Source organism: Callithrix jacchus, chromosome 12, assembly GCF_049354715.1.
Source record: "Callithrix jacchus isolate 240 chromosome 12, calJac240_pri, whole genome shotgun sequence".
In the NCBI taxonomy this organism is placed as follows: domain Eukaryota; kingdom Metazoa; phylum Chordata; class Mammalia; order Primates; family Cebidae; genus Callithrix; species Callithrix jacchus.
In genome coordinates this window covers 17,738,348-17,751,980 of record NC_133513.1, presented here as the reverse complement: position 1 = coordinate 17,751,980, position 13,633 = coordinate 17,738,348, and the positions used below count along the sequence as shown (strand labels likewise).

At 49.7% G+C, this 13,633-nt stretch overlaps 1 protein-coding gene across 1 annotated transcript in view; it reads left to right on the top strand.

Annotated features, from left to right (window-relative positions):
* LOC144578794 (uncharacterized) overlaps positions 1–9,530 on the top strand; it is a 75,815-nt gene extending 66,285 nt beyond the window's left edge. The window contains exon 4 of the mRNA XM_078346845.1: positions 9,455–9,530. The gene's annotated coding sequence lies outside the window, so the exon portion shown is untranslated. The remainder of the gene's footprint in view (positions 1–9,454) is intronic.
* The last annotated feature ends 4,103 nt before the right edge of the window (positions 9,531–13,633 follow it).

Below are 13,633 nucleotides of genomic sequence, written 5' to 3'. Positions count from 1 at the left end.
AGGCCACCCTTCAAGTACCGCTCCTCATGTGAGCTAAGCAGGGTGTGTCTGCCTGAATTCTAGCACCTTGGGAGGCTGAATTCTAGCACCTTGGGAGGCTGGGGGATCCCTTGAGGCTAGGAGTTGAAGACCAGCCTGGACAACACAGTGAGCCCCCATCTCTTTTAAAAAACCATACACACATGCAAACATATATGTATGCCTACACAAATACACACTTACATGCATATATGCATGCTTGCATATACACATACATGCATTCCACCACTCTCTGCTCTCCTGTGCCCCAGATGAGCTTCTGCTTTTTGAAAAACCTACTCGTTTTGGCTTCTCGTTTTGCTTCGAAGACATCGGGGATCAAACCCATTCTGGGACCCATCATATGGGACCCTCAACTGGGGCCAGGATACCAGGTCTGGGGCTGCCCCACTTCCAGGGCTGTGTTCCCATCTGACAAGTAGAACAATAGTGACCTCCACTGTCTCTCTGCAGGAGACCAAAGGTATGAGGAGGGGAACTCAGAGAGATGCTTGGTGAGGAATCTTCTAGAAGATGGACACTGCCCTCAGGCAGTGTTAGCACTTACTAAGGGTCCAGGGTGTCCAGATACTATTTCCTTCCTTTCTTTCTTTTCTTTCTTGTTTGGTTCTTGTTGCCCAGGCTGGAGTGCAGTGGTGCAACCTGCTACCACACACAGATAACCTTTTTTTTTTTTTTTTTTTTTTTTGAGACAGAATTTCACTCTTGCTGCCCAGGCTGGAGTGTAGTGGATTCAAGCAATTATTCTGCCTCAGCCTCCCAAGTAGCTAGGATTATGGGCATGCGCCACCATGCCCCCCTAATTTTGTATTTTTAGTAGAGACAGGGTTTCTCCACGTTGGTTAGGCTGGTCTTGAACTCCTGACCTCAGGTGATCTGCCCACCTATGCCTCCCAAAGTGCTGAGATTTACAGGCATGAAACATCACACCAACCCAGACACCATTTTCTGTACTGATCTATCAAATTTTTGCTGTGAGCTGTTTGGGCTCCAGGCAGCCACTATTATAATGTTTTACATCAACTCACTTAATTTCCCTTATGAGGTAAGGACTGTCATCCCATTTTACAGGTGAAGAGACAGGCACAGGGAGGCTGAGTTCCTTGCCTGAGGTCCCACAGCAAGGCCAGGATTCCAGGCCAGGTCAGGAGGCTCCCGGCTCTCTGTTGGCCCAGCCCTGGTCTTCTTAATGAGATCCCAGAATAAGGCTGGGATGAGGGGAGAGCTGTGCCTGGCACTACTGCTAGCTTTCCAGGTGTAATAGGTTAAAAGTGTCCCCCAAAACATAAATCCGCATTCTAACCCCCAGAACCTGTGACTGTGATCTTATTTAGAAAAACAGCTTTGAAGCTGTCATTAAGGATCTGAGGATCTGGAAACGAGAGCATTGGTGGACCCCACATCCAAGGTCAGGTGTCCCTGGAAGAGAGAGGCAGAGGGAGATTTGGGACACAGACACAGAGGGGAGGAGGCCTTGTGCAGATGGAGGCGGAGGCTGGAATCACACAATTCCAAGCCAAGGAATGCCTGGAGCCAGCAGAAGCTGGAAGAGACAAGGAAGGGGCCTCCCTTCAATCCTCTGGAGGAAGCAGAGCCCTGCTGAAGCCTTGGCTTCAGACTTCTGGCCTCCAGAACTGTAAGAAAATCAAGTTCTCTTGTTTTAAGCTACTGAGTTCTTAACTTGTTACTTGCGGCCTCAGGAAACTGACACCCTTGGTAAAATCTCTCTCCTCTCTGGGCCTCTGTGTCTTCACTTCTGTGCCCACCATGCAGCTCCTGGCTCCCCTGCTCACTAAGCCCTGACACCAGCTAGCCAGGGACCCCTCCAGTACGTGTGGGGAGTATAGTGGGCCAGGGGCCTCCCAGAACTGCACTGGGCAGGCCCAGCAGGCTTATGCCTGTAGCTGCCTCCTTCGACAGATGCACTGGGCTGGGATCAAGAGGGGTGGGCTCTGCTGCAGACCCCAGTGGCCTTGGACAAGGTACTGTTGCTCCCTGGGCCTGTTTCATCTGGGAGATGGGAGCCCTCTCACCTGCTGGGTTTGCTGGGAGACTATACAGGGTTCTTTAAATATGACAGGGCCTCAGTCTGTCGTGGACATGATTGTCATTGGCTTATTATCTATCTATCTATCTATCTATCTATCTATCTATCTATCTATCTATCTATCTCCCTCCCTCCCTCCCTCCCTCCCTCCCTATCTATCTACCTACCTGTATATCTGTTGAGATGGGGTCTTGCTGTGTTGCCCAGGCTGAAACACAGTGGTGCAATCATGGTTCACTGCAGTGTTGACTGCCCAGGCTCAAGCAGTTCTCCCACCCAGCCTCCCAAGTAGCTGGGACCACATGCCATCATGCCCAGCTAACTTTATTATTATTATTATTTGTATAGATAGGGTATTGGTATGTTTTGCAAGCTGGGCTCAACTCCTGGGCTCAAGCAGTATCCCCACTTCAGCTTCCCAGAATGCTACGATTACAGACGTGACATGCTGAGCCCAGTCTTTTTTAAATTTCAGATTATTTTATTATGATTTTTTGAGCCAGAGCCTCACTCTGTCACCCAGGCTGGAGTGCAATGGCACAATCTCGGCTCATTGCCACCTCTGCCTTGTGGGTTTGAGCAGTTCTCATGCCTCAGCTCCCCAAGTGACTGGGATTACAGGCACCCACCGCCATGCCCAGCTAATTTTTGTGTTTTTGATAGAGACAGGGTTTTCACCATGTTGGCCAGGCTGGTCTTAGACCCGTGACCTCAAGTCTTAGACCTGTGACCACTTTTGGCCCCCTAAAGTGCTAGGATTACAAGTGTAAGCCACCGTGCCTGGCCTATTTTAGCTTATTTTACTTTATTTTATTTAGAGAGTCAGAGTCTCACTATGTCGCCCAGGCTGATCTCCTGGGCTCAGGCAGTCCTTACTCCTTGGTCTCCCAAGATGCTGGGATTACAAGTGTGAGCCACCACGTGAGGCCCATTGTCATTCTTATAATGAGTTTTTCCTGAGCCCCTCCTCCATGCCTGGCTGGATGTGAAACCCCTCTCAAGGAAATAGGGTGAGTCTGATGCTGATAATGACCTTCATTTTAGTAATGAGGACACTGAGGTCCAGAGAGGTGAAGACTTATGGAGGCGCACAAGCTGGCCCAGGTCCCCTGACACTGTAGTGCCCTGTGACTGCTGGGAGCTTTCTGGTAAATGGGCAGGGGACAGCTGGTGATGTGGCATGTTGGGACAGAGGAAGAGCAGGCAGAAGGGTGTTCTGGGCCAAGGGTACACTTGCATGAAGTCCAGGAGTGTGGAGCTTGATGCCGGGTTAGGCTGGGGCAGCGAGGGGCCCGGAAAGGCCCACTGACTGCAGTCAGAGTGGGCTGAGCACGGTGTTCTCTGTGTTTCTGAGGCTGACCTCTGTGAACTCTGAGAGAGAGAGAGAAGGGATGCTTGTGTGTGCTCGCGTGATGTGCGCCCAACCGTGAGGCCTGGCAGCCTTGTGAGACGGGCCCGTGTACAAGCAGCTCCGTTGTGTGTGCAGGGCGGCCTGGAGACCATAGGCCTGGGATCTTGAGTGTGTGTGAGTGTGTGTTTCCACTGGTGGAAAATGGGTGCATCTCTTAGCAGGAGCTGGGAATGTGAGTGGGCCTGAGGTCCAGGGAGAGCAAGCCTATGGCTGCAAGTGGGCAGACCACATGAGAAGGGTCTAGGAGCCTTTGCGTCCATGTGCATGCATGTGTGTGCCCGCACCTCGTGGTGTATGCCCCAGTGGATGAGTGTATCCAAGCCTGTGTATGCAGTCATGCACACACATGCATGTGTGTGTACATGCATGTATCTGTGCCTATGTGTATGTGAGTGCATGTGCCTCTGTGTGTCTGCTTGTGTCTGTGTACAAGCCTGAGTGTGCGTGCATGTGAGTTTTGCTTTCACATTCAATGCTGGTCACAGACTCCAGTTCCTGTAAACCTCATGGTCTCATTTTCCAGCAGACATCACAGAGCAGTGGCGTTGGGCACAACAGCCTAGGCTAGGTCTGGCCTATGGCTTCCCCTTTTCAAGCCTCTGGCTGCAGAGTGTAGAGAGGATGTAGGTGAGGGCAGGACACCTGACCCCCAGCTGGCTGTAAGCCCCATCATTCCTGGCATGTATGACATGAAGCCGCCCATGGGAGTCTGATGGAAGTCACATTGCTGGGACTGGGTAGGGCAGAGCTGTCGTGGGAAACGTGGGTACACTTTCATTGTATTAAAAATGAAAATCAGACCACGCCTCTCCTCTGTCTCTCTTAAAACCCTCCAAGAGTCCCTGTTGCATTTAAAACAAAACACCAGTCTCTATCCCGCATCTCAGGTATCACCAGGGCCCCACTGGCTAGAAAGACTTGGGAAGGAACCGCTCATGGCATATCCACTGTGTGACTCTGGGCTCTGGGTCCCTTACTGTAAAAGCAGAGTAGGAAGTCCTTGGAGGGGGCAGGGATGATCGCGTGCTTGTGGCTGTTCCTTTGGCCACTGGGTAGATGCTGGGAGGCTCTGGAGACTTGGCCATGAAGGAGACAGTCCTCCCAGTGGGCCAGAACCTTTTCACTTTCCATACAGCCATATGAGATAGCAAAGAGTGCTTTTTGAAAATTTTGATTTTATAGTATTTTATTTTTTGAGACAGGGTCTTGCTCTGTTGCACAGGTGGGGTGCAGAGGCGCGGTCACCACGTACTGCAGCTTCTACCTCTCAGGCTCAAATGATCCTTCCCCCTCAGCCTCCACAGTAGCTGGGAACACAGGTGTGCACCATCACACCTGGCTAATTTTTAAATTTTGTCTACAAACAGGCTTTCCCTGTCTTGCCCAGGCTTGTCTCAAACTCCTGAACTCAAGTAATCCTCCCGTCTCAGCTTCCCAATCCTGGGATTACAGGCATGGGCTCCCGTGCCCAGCCCCCATGCCATTTCTGTGCCACTAGGAAATAACACTGGCTAGCCATGGGATGGCATTCTGTTGTTCCAGAGTGAAATGAATGAGTGCTACTTCTTTAACCCTGAAACTACCCCCACATGGTTGGTACTAAAATCTTCACTCTTACTTGGCAGATGAAGAGACTGAGTCCTGTTAAAGACCGTGCTTAGGGTCACGTGCTAGGAGGTGGTCGGCCGGAACCGACCAGGCAGGTGCTAGCTTGAGAGCCACTGTTCTATCAAGCCCTTCTCAGGCTTCCACTCAGGCCAAGGGAGGAGGAACGACCCTCGGGCAGGAGCAGTGTGAGCAAAGGTGTGGAGCTGGGACCGAGGAGGGCATGTCAGGAGAGAAGGAAGAGCTCTGTGCCGGGGGGAAGGGTGAGGTCAAAATGGAGAGGCAAAAGGAGAGAGGGGTGGGGAGGTCCTTGAATGCTGGCATGAACACTCCGGGCCTTCCGGGGGGTGGGCAGAACAGGGGAGGGGGGTCTAGCCAGCTCCTGGCTGATTGCTCTGGCTCAAACTATCTTTATATCAGGCAAGGGCACCTGCATGGATTCAGTTGCTCAAGCCCCAAACCCTGGCTCCATCCTTGACTTCTGTCTTTGTCTCCCCTCGTCGGGCCATAGGGAGTAGACTGAAACTGCAGCTGCAGCCTCCTGGCAGGTCTCTCCGCTCCTCTCCCCCACAGCCAGTCTCCACCCGGCAGCCAGGGGCGTCTACTGAAAATGAAAATCAGATCATGTCTCTCTCTCTCATATGGAATATCCCTCTGTTGCCAAGGCTGGAGTGCAGTGGCGCAATTTTGGCTAACTGCACCCTCCACTTCCCAGGTTTAAGTAATTCTCCTGCCCCAGCCTCCCAAGTAGATGGGATTACAGGCTGCCCACCACCACACCCGGCTAATTTTTATATTTTTAGTGGAGACGAGGTTTTGCTATGTTGGCCAGGCTACTCTCAAATTCCTGACCTCAAGTGATCCTCCCACTTTGGCCTCCTCAAGTGCTGGGATTACAGATGTGAGCCATGGCACCCAGCCTCTCTCTCTCTTTCTCTCTCTCCCTGCTCCAGAGAATGCCTGCTCCTGATGCATTTAGAACAAAATCCAAATTCCTTTAAGTGGCCTGTGAGTCTCTAGCTGATCTTGCCTCACCTACCTCTTGACCGCGTCACTGACTGTTCCCCAACCACTGGGGCCTTTCTGTTCCTCATACACACCAGGTCACTTCTGCTGCAAGGCCTTCATGTTCGCCATTCCCTCTGGTAGGAGTGCCCTTCCCCAGGACACCAGCCCCTTCATTCAGGTCTCAGCAGAGGGAGCCTGCCAAGATAAGCCCCTCTCCCCCTCCCTCCTAGTTTATTTCCTTCATCTGCATTTGCTCAGCACCCAAAACTGTCTCTTGCTCCCTCCCCGCCTTCACCAGATTATAAACTCCATAAAAGCAGGGTCTTTGTTGGTTTTGTTCACTGCCGCACCCCAGGCATTCAGTGAGCACTCCTTGAGTGCAGAAATTAGACTGTCTTCCCCTCTGTAAAATAGGATCACATCACACCTCCCGGCAGGGCGGTGGTGTGGCTTGTACACAGTTGGACTTCTTCCCTACTGGCCCAAGGAGTTACCTGGCCACCCCTCCTGGAGCCTAGCCTCCTCCAGCTCCCCCAAGCCCTCTGCCCTGGCAGCAGACACCTTAGCAGAGGGGCTGTCCTCCAGACCCTTTGCAGCCAGGCCTTGCTGCCCACAGATCCCTGAGGACATCTGAGGGGGTTGTCGCCCAGAACCCAGCCCCAGGCTCATGCAAATTCTGTCTTCCAGTCTAGCAGCTGTGGCCTCCTTCATTCGACCTTTTAAAAGAAATTCTTGGGCTGACTCACACTTCCTTTGTCCCCAGCTGGGTTCAATCAAGTGTCATTGTTTTGCAAGGCTGAGGTTCGAGTCCCTCAGAAGCAATCTCTAGTGCAGGGACGCTATATGCTTCAGTGAACCTCGAATGGGGGTTAGGCCCCCTAGAAAACCTCATCCCAGGACCACTGGGAAACTCCCCCTCACTGGTGGTCAGGGCATTCTGGGTTAGAGAAACTGCTTTGGGGCTTTGGCAGGTGTTCATTTTGTCCATCCCCTGCCTCCACACCTAACCCTGTCCCAAAGTCACTCAGAAAAGTGCCCCTGCTGCCCCGGGGGGTGCATTTCAATGTCTCGTGTCCCCTGCTTTCCTTCCTTCCCCATAAAATCGGGTATTCGGAGTCGGCACACTTCTCGGAAGGTTTGTTTATTTCTGTGCAAACACGTGGAGTGATGCGTGGTCTCGATTTTCTAGCACAGTTCCACTTTCACAGAATTGCGGTTATTTTGAAAAAAGGGGTACAACGATATACTGGCTTGAGTTCTTTGTTTATTCCCTGGAAGAGTTTTTGTGTAAATAAAGTCACACTGCTCAGAGGGAAAGAAATCCCTGAGGAATTCCCTGGAGAGAAAGGGATGGGTGATATTTAACCCATTTTCTCCCCTGTCTCCAGTAGAAAGAATTGGAGTTTTGGAGGTCAGTTTGATTTCTGGATACTTTTTTTGTGGGGGCTGGGAGGCGGGGAGGTTCGAAGTTTTTTTATTGACTTATTCTTTTAGAGACAGGGTGTTTTTTTTTTTTTTTGAGACGGAGTTTCGCTCTTGTTACCCAGGCTGGAGTGCAAGGGCGCGATCTCGGCTCACTGCAACCTCCGCCTCCTGGGTTCAGGCAATTCTCCTGCCTCAGCCTCCTAGGTAGCTGGGACTACAGGCGCGCCACCACCATGCCCAGCTAATTTTTTGTGTTTTTAGTAGAGATGGGGTTTCACCATGTTGATCAGGATGGTCTCAATCTCTTGACCTCGTGATCCACCCGCCTCGGCCTCCCAAAGTGCTGGGATTACAGGCTTGAGCCACCGCGCCCGGTCGAGACAGAGTCTTGTTTTGACATCCAAGCTGCGGTGCAATGGCTTGATCACGGCTCACTGCAGCCTCAACTTCCCAGGCTCAAGTGCTCCACCTCAGCCTCCTGAGTAGCTGGGACTACAGGCACACACTGCCATGCTTAGCTAATTTTTTAAATTTTTTGTAGAGATGGGGATTTCCCTGTGTTACCCAGGCTGGTTTTGAACTCCTGGGCTCAAGCATCCTCCTGTCTTGGCCTCCCAAAATGTTGGGATCATAGGTGTGAGCCACTGCACGGGATCTGGAACCATTTTTAGTAAATGGAAGTGAAATTCACGTAACAAAATAAACTAATTTGAAATGAACAATTCGGTGATGTTTAGTAAATTTACAGTGTTCTGCAACTGCCACCCCTCTTTAGTTGTAAAACATTTTCATCATCCCCCAAGGAAAGGAAACTCTGTATCTATTAAGCAGTCACTCTCCACTTCCTCTTCTCCGAGATAGTTAACTTAGGTACCCACGAGGCTTTCTTGGCTAAAGTCCCGGAAGAGGAAAAAAGTGTTTTCCAGCTGGGCCACCACTTGTGACAAGTTGTCATTTGCTTGGAGCTGGGATTCTGTTCTGGGTATGTATATGCCATTCTGTAACTTTTTTTTTTTTTTTTTGAGACAGGGTCTTGCTCTGTTGACCAGGCTGGAGTGCAGTGGCGCAGTCTCAGCTCATTGCAACCTCTGCCTCCGGGTTTAAGTGATTCTCCCACCTTAGCCTCCCAGCTGGGACTACATGCGCCTACCACCACGCCTGGCTAATTTTTGTATTTTTTGGTAGAGACAGGGTTTTGCCATGTTGGTCAGGCTGATCTCGAACTCCTGACCTCAGTGATCCACCTACCTCAGGCTCTCAAACTGCTGGGTTAACAGGCATGAGCCACCATGCCTGGCCCCATTCTATACATTTTAGCACAGCTGAGAGTATCTAACCACCACCAAAAGCAGTATACAAAATAATTTTATCCCCCAAAAAATTCCCTCTTCCTACCCTTTTATGGTTGTCCGTTCCCTGCTCCTGGCCCCTGCCAACTACTGGTCTGTTTTCTGTCCCTAGAGTTTTAGCTCTGCCCAAGTGTCAGATGAATGGATTCCTGTAGATGTGAACTTTTGAATCTGGCTTTTTTTGCCCAACACAAAGTATTTGGGATTCATTCAAGTTGCTGGTTGTATCAGTAGTCCACCCCTTTGCTTTGCTGAGTGGTAGTTTATGGTGTGGATGTACCATAGCTTATTAAATTCCTCTGTTAAATTGGGTTGTCTTCAATTTGGGGGATGGTAAATAGACTGCTCTAAACATTTATGTAGAGGTTTCTGTGTGAATGTAAGTCTTCTTTTCTTTTTGACACAGGGCTCATTATGTTGCCCAGGCTGGAGCGCAGTAGTGTGATCATAGCTCACTGCAGCCTGGACATTAGGGGTTAAGTGATCCTCCCACCTAGACCTCCCAAAGTGTTAGGACTACAGGTGTGAGATGCCATACCCAGCCTTGAATCTAAGTTTTTATTTCCCTAGGTTAGACCCCCCAGGAGTGGGAACGCTGGGTTGTATGTGAGCAGATGCGATTCTGCACTGTTGGACCTGGGTAAGTTAAACCTCTGTGGATCCCAATCTCCCACTTCTGTAAAATGGGTATAAGAAAAGTGCCAACTCCATTGGGTTATTGTGAGGACGAAATGAGATGCATAAGGCACAGAGTATGTGCTCAATAAATGTTGCCTTTTGCTTTTGGGTTGGATTTTGTTTCACCCGTATCTGTGGCCATGTTTTCACCTGCAGCAGGGGAGCTGTCAGCCAGTGCTGTGGCAGGAGGTGGGGTGTGAGGATTTCCTTGAACCCCCTTTCTGGGGCCAGAGTTTGGACTCTTGGGGAATTCATGATCAAGTCTGGTAGTAGACAGAGGTCCTCTCTGTAGAAAAAGGCATGAGTTAGGATGCTCCAGTCCCTTTATTCCACAGAAGGGGAAAGTGAGGCTCAGAAAGGGACAGAGCCTTGCCCAAGGCCACTGAGCCAGACAGTGGCAGAGAAACAGTTGGTCCCAGAGCTACTGACTTGCCAGCCCCATGTACCTCCACCTTGATTCCTGTGGCCAGTGTTTCTTGAATGACTGAATGAATGAGTGAGAATACATTCCTAACACATTAGGAACACAAGCTCTGCAGCCAGCCTGCCAGAGTTTCACATCAGGTTCTTCCTTGCACAAGCTGTGTGATTTTGAGCACATTCTTTGACCTCTCTGAATCTCAGTTTCTTCATCTGTAAAATGGGAACAATCATTATGTCTATTGTACAGGGTGATCAGGAGACTTAAATGAGGTAATGTATGCAAAGACTTACAACAGTACCAGGCACATAGTAAGTGCTGAATTAAAGCTAACTTTGGCCAGGGGCAGTAACTCAAATCTGTAACCCCAGTGCTTTGGGAGAACAATGAGGGAGGATCGCTTGAGCCCCAGAGTTTGCCCAGCCTGGGCAGCATAGTGATGACCCCATGTTTACAAATAATTTTAAAATGAGCCAGGTGTGGTGGTGTGTACCTGTAGTCCCTACTACTCAGGAGGCTGAGGCAGGAGGATTGCCTGAGCCCAGGAGGTTGAGGCTACAGTGAGCTATGGTCATGCAACTATACTCCAGCTTGGGCAACAGAGTGAGACTGTCTTAAAACAAGGCAACTTTTTAAATGAAATTCATGACAAGGACATGGTGGGGGGCCGCAAACAGGTGTATTTGCAGGGAGTCATGGTCCTGCCAGTGATGGAGCAGGTCTCCTTCTTGGTTTATTAAAAAGTTGAGGAAAATGTGGACAATTCATGTCCAGGGACCTGTGGCCAACAGAAAATAGCTCCTACCTTTACCTACTCAGAGCTGTACTAATACAGAAGCCATGGCCACATGGGCCGACTGTGCACTTGAATGGTGGCTTAATATGAGTTCAGATGAGCTGTCAGTGTCAGTTATGGATTTCAAAGATGTGGTACGAGCAAAGGTCCTGAGGCAGGAGGGTATCTGCATGTCTGGGGACCACAGAGCGGTGTGTGGGAGATGAAGGCAGCGATGTGATCTTGTAGCATCTGTTTCTGTGTCTGTCTCTCCACTTGACTGTTGCTTCCTTTGGGCAGGGGCTGCATCTGTCTTGTACGTCTCCATAGCCCCAAGGGCTGGCACAGCATCTGGCATATAGTAGGTGCCTGTTACATGTTTGTTGAATGAATGAATGCACGTTGGTGGTAACTAAATCCAGCTAAGTTCAACTGAGCACAAGGAGAGAGAGGACCAAAGGCCTGCTGTAGTGGACACTGGTGTGTGCTGGGGTCCCCCTTCTAGACAGAGGCACTCACGCCCCAGCTACTGGGAGAGCTGGTGGCTGATGGTTGGTGCCCAGCAGAGTCTCTCTGGGCATGGTCCCCTAGACCCCCCACCCCACGGGACAGCACACCTCCAATGACTGGTGAATGTGGAGTACAAAAGCCTGGCCCCTTTTCCCAGGCAGGACAGCTCTGCAGCACTAGTCCAGCTCCAGAACTTCCCCACAGATGAGTGACGGCTATGTTGCGACTGTGTCACAGCTCAGATCCTCTGCCTGTCCTGACCTCTCTCCCATGCAGGTGCTGCCTCCAAGAGTACTCCCAGTAAACCTCCTGCTCACTCATCCGTGGGCTTTCCTGGGAACCTGACCTGTTACTCCTCTCAAGCCATAACCCTATCATTCATTCATTCATTCAGTCAGTCAGTCAGTAAATAGGTATTGAACAGCTACGCCCCAGGCATCGTTTTGGGATCCAGCAGCAACCCCAAACAGACCAGGACTGTTTGTGTAGGGATATTGGCCATCGAGTTTCTAGATTCCACCAAGACTGAATCTCATCATCCACAGCCCCACCTTGACCATGCCACCTCTGGGAGGGCTGGCTGCCTCAGCTCCCTAGAGTGGCCCCTAGAAGGTGTGGACAGGTGTGGTGAGAGGAAGGGAGCTGACCCAGGAGCCCAGGTCTGTGGAGTGAGGCCCAGGCTTGAACTCAGCTTAGTGCTTTTTTGCACTTCCCTAGTGACTAATGATGTTGAGTATCTTTTCATGTGCTCATTGGCCATTTGTATACAGTGTTAGTTCATTTTCATTGCTCTAAAGGAATATTTGAGGCTGGGTAATTCATAAAGAAAAGAGGGACAGGGTGTGGTGGCTCACATCTATAATCTCAGCACTTTGGGAGGCTGAGGTGGGTGGATCACCTGAGGTCAGGAGTTCAAGACCAGCCTGACCAACATGGTGAAAACTCGTCTCTACTAAAAATACAAAAATCAGCCAGGTGTGGTAGTGTGTGCCTGTAATCCCCGCTACTGAGGAGCCTGAGGCAGTCGAGCCACTGCACTCCAGCCTGGGTTACAGAATGAGAATCCCTCTCAAAAAAATAAAAAAGAAAAATAAAAGAAAAGAGGGCTGGGTGCAGTAACTCATGCCTGTAATCCCAGCACTTTGGGAAACTGAGATGGGAATATTACTTGAGCTCAGGAGTTCGAGACCAGCCTGAGCAACATAGCAAGACCTTGTGTCTATTATAAATAAAAATAAAAAGTTAACTACCAAAAATTAGGTGGTGTGTAGTCCTAGCTACTTGGGCGGCTGAGGTAGGAGGATCGCTTGAGCCTGGGAGACTGAAGCTGCAGAGAGCTATGATCATGCCATTGCACTCTAGCCTGGCTTACAGAGTGAGATACTGTCTCAAAAAAATAAAATAAAAAAGAAAAGAGGTTTATTTGGCTCATAGTTCTGCAGGCTGTACAAGCATGGCACCAACATTTGTTTGGATTCTGGTGAGGCCTCAGGAAGCTTTTACTCTTGGTGGAAGGCAGAGGGGGAGCAGGCATGTCATGTGGTAAGAGAGAGAGGGAGGAGGTGCCAGGCTCTTTTAAACAACTAGACCTGAAAGGAACTCATAGAGTGAGAACTCACTGCTGGGAGGACAGCACCAATCCATTCATGAGAGATCCACCCCCGTAACCCAAACACCTCCCACTAGGCCCAACCTGTAATATTGGAATGATGCCACATTTCAACATTGGAAGAGAGATTTGGAAGGAACAAAACATCCAAACCATACCATATACCTTCTTTGGAGAAATGCCTGTTTAAGTCCTTTCTCAGTTTTAAATTTTGTTGTGTGGTGGTGAGTTTCAAGTCTTCTTTATCTACTCTGGATACTAGACCTTTATCGGATATATGACTTGCAAATATTTTTTCCCATTCTGTAAACTGTCTTTTCACCTTTTGGATAATGTCCTTTGATTCACAAAGTTTTTACTTTTTGTAAAGTCCAGTTTGTTTTTTCTTTTATTGCTTGTGCTTTTGCTGTCCTCTCTAAAGATCTGTTGCCAAACCCAAGGTTGTGAAAATGTACCCTTCTGTTTTAAGAGTTTTACTGTTTCAGCTCTTACATTTTGGCCTTTGATCCATTCTATATGGTAAGAGAGGGGAGGGGTCAGACTTTCTTTTCTTCCTTTTTTTTTTTTTTTTTTTTTGAGATGGAGTCCTGTTCTGTCACCCAGGCTGGAGTGCAGTGGCAGGATCTCGGCTCACTGCAACCTCCACCTCCCAGGTTTAAGCAATTCTCTGCCTCAGCCTCCCAAGTAGCTGGGATTACAGGTACCTGCAACCATGCCCAGCTAACTTTTTGTATTTTTTGTAGAGATGGGGTTTCA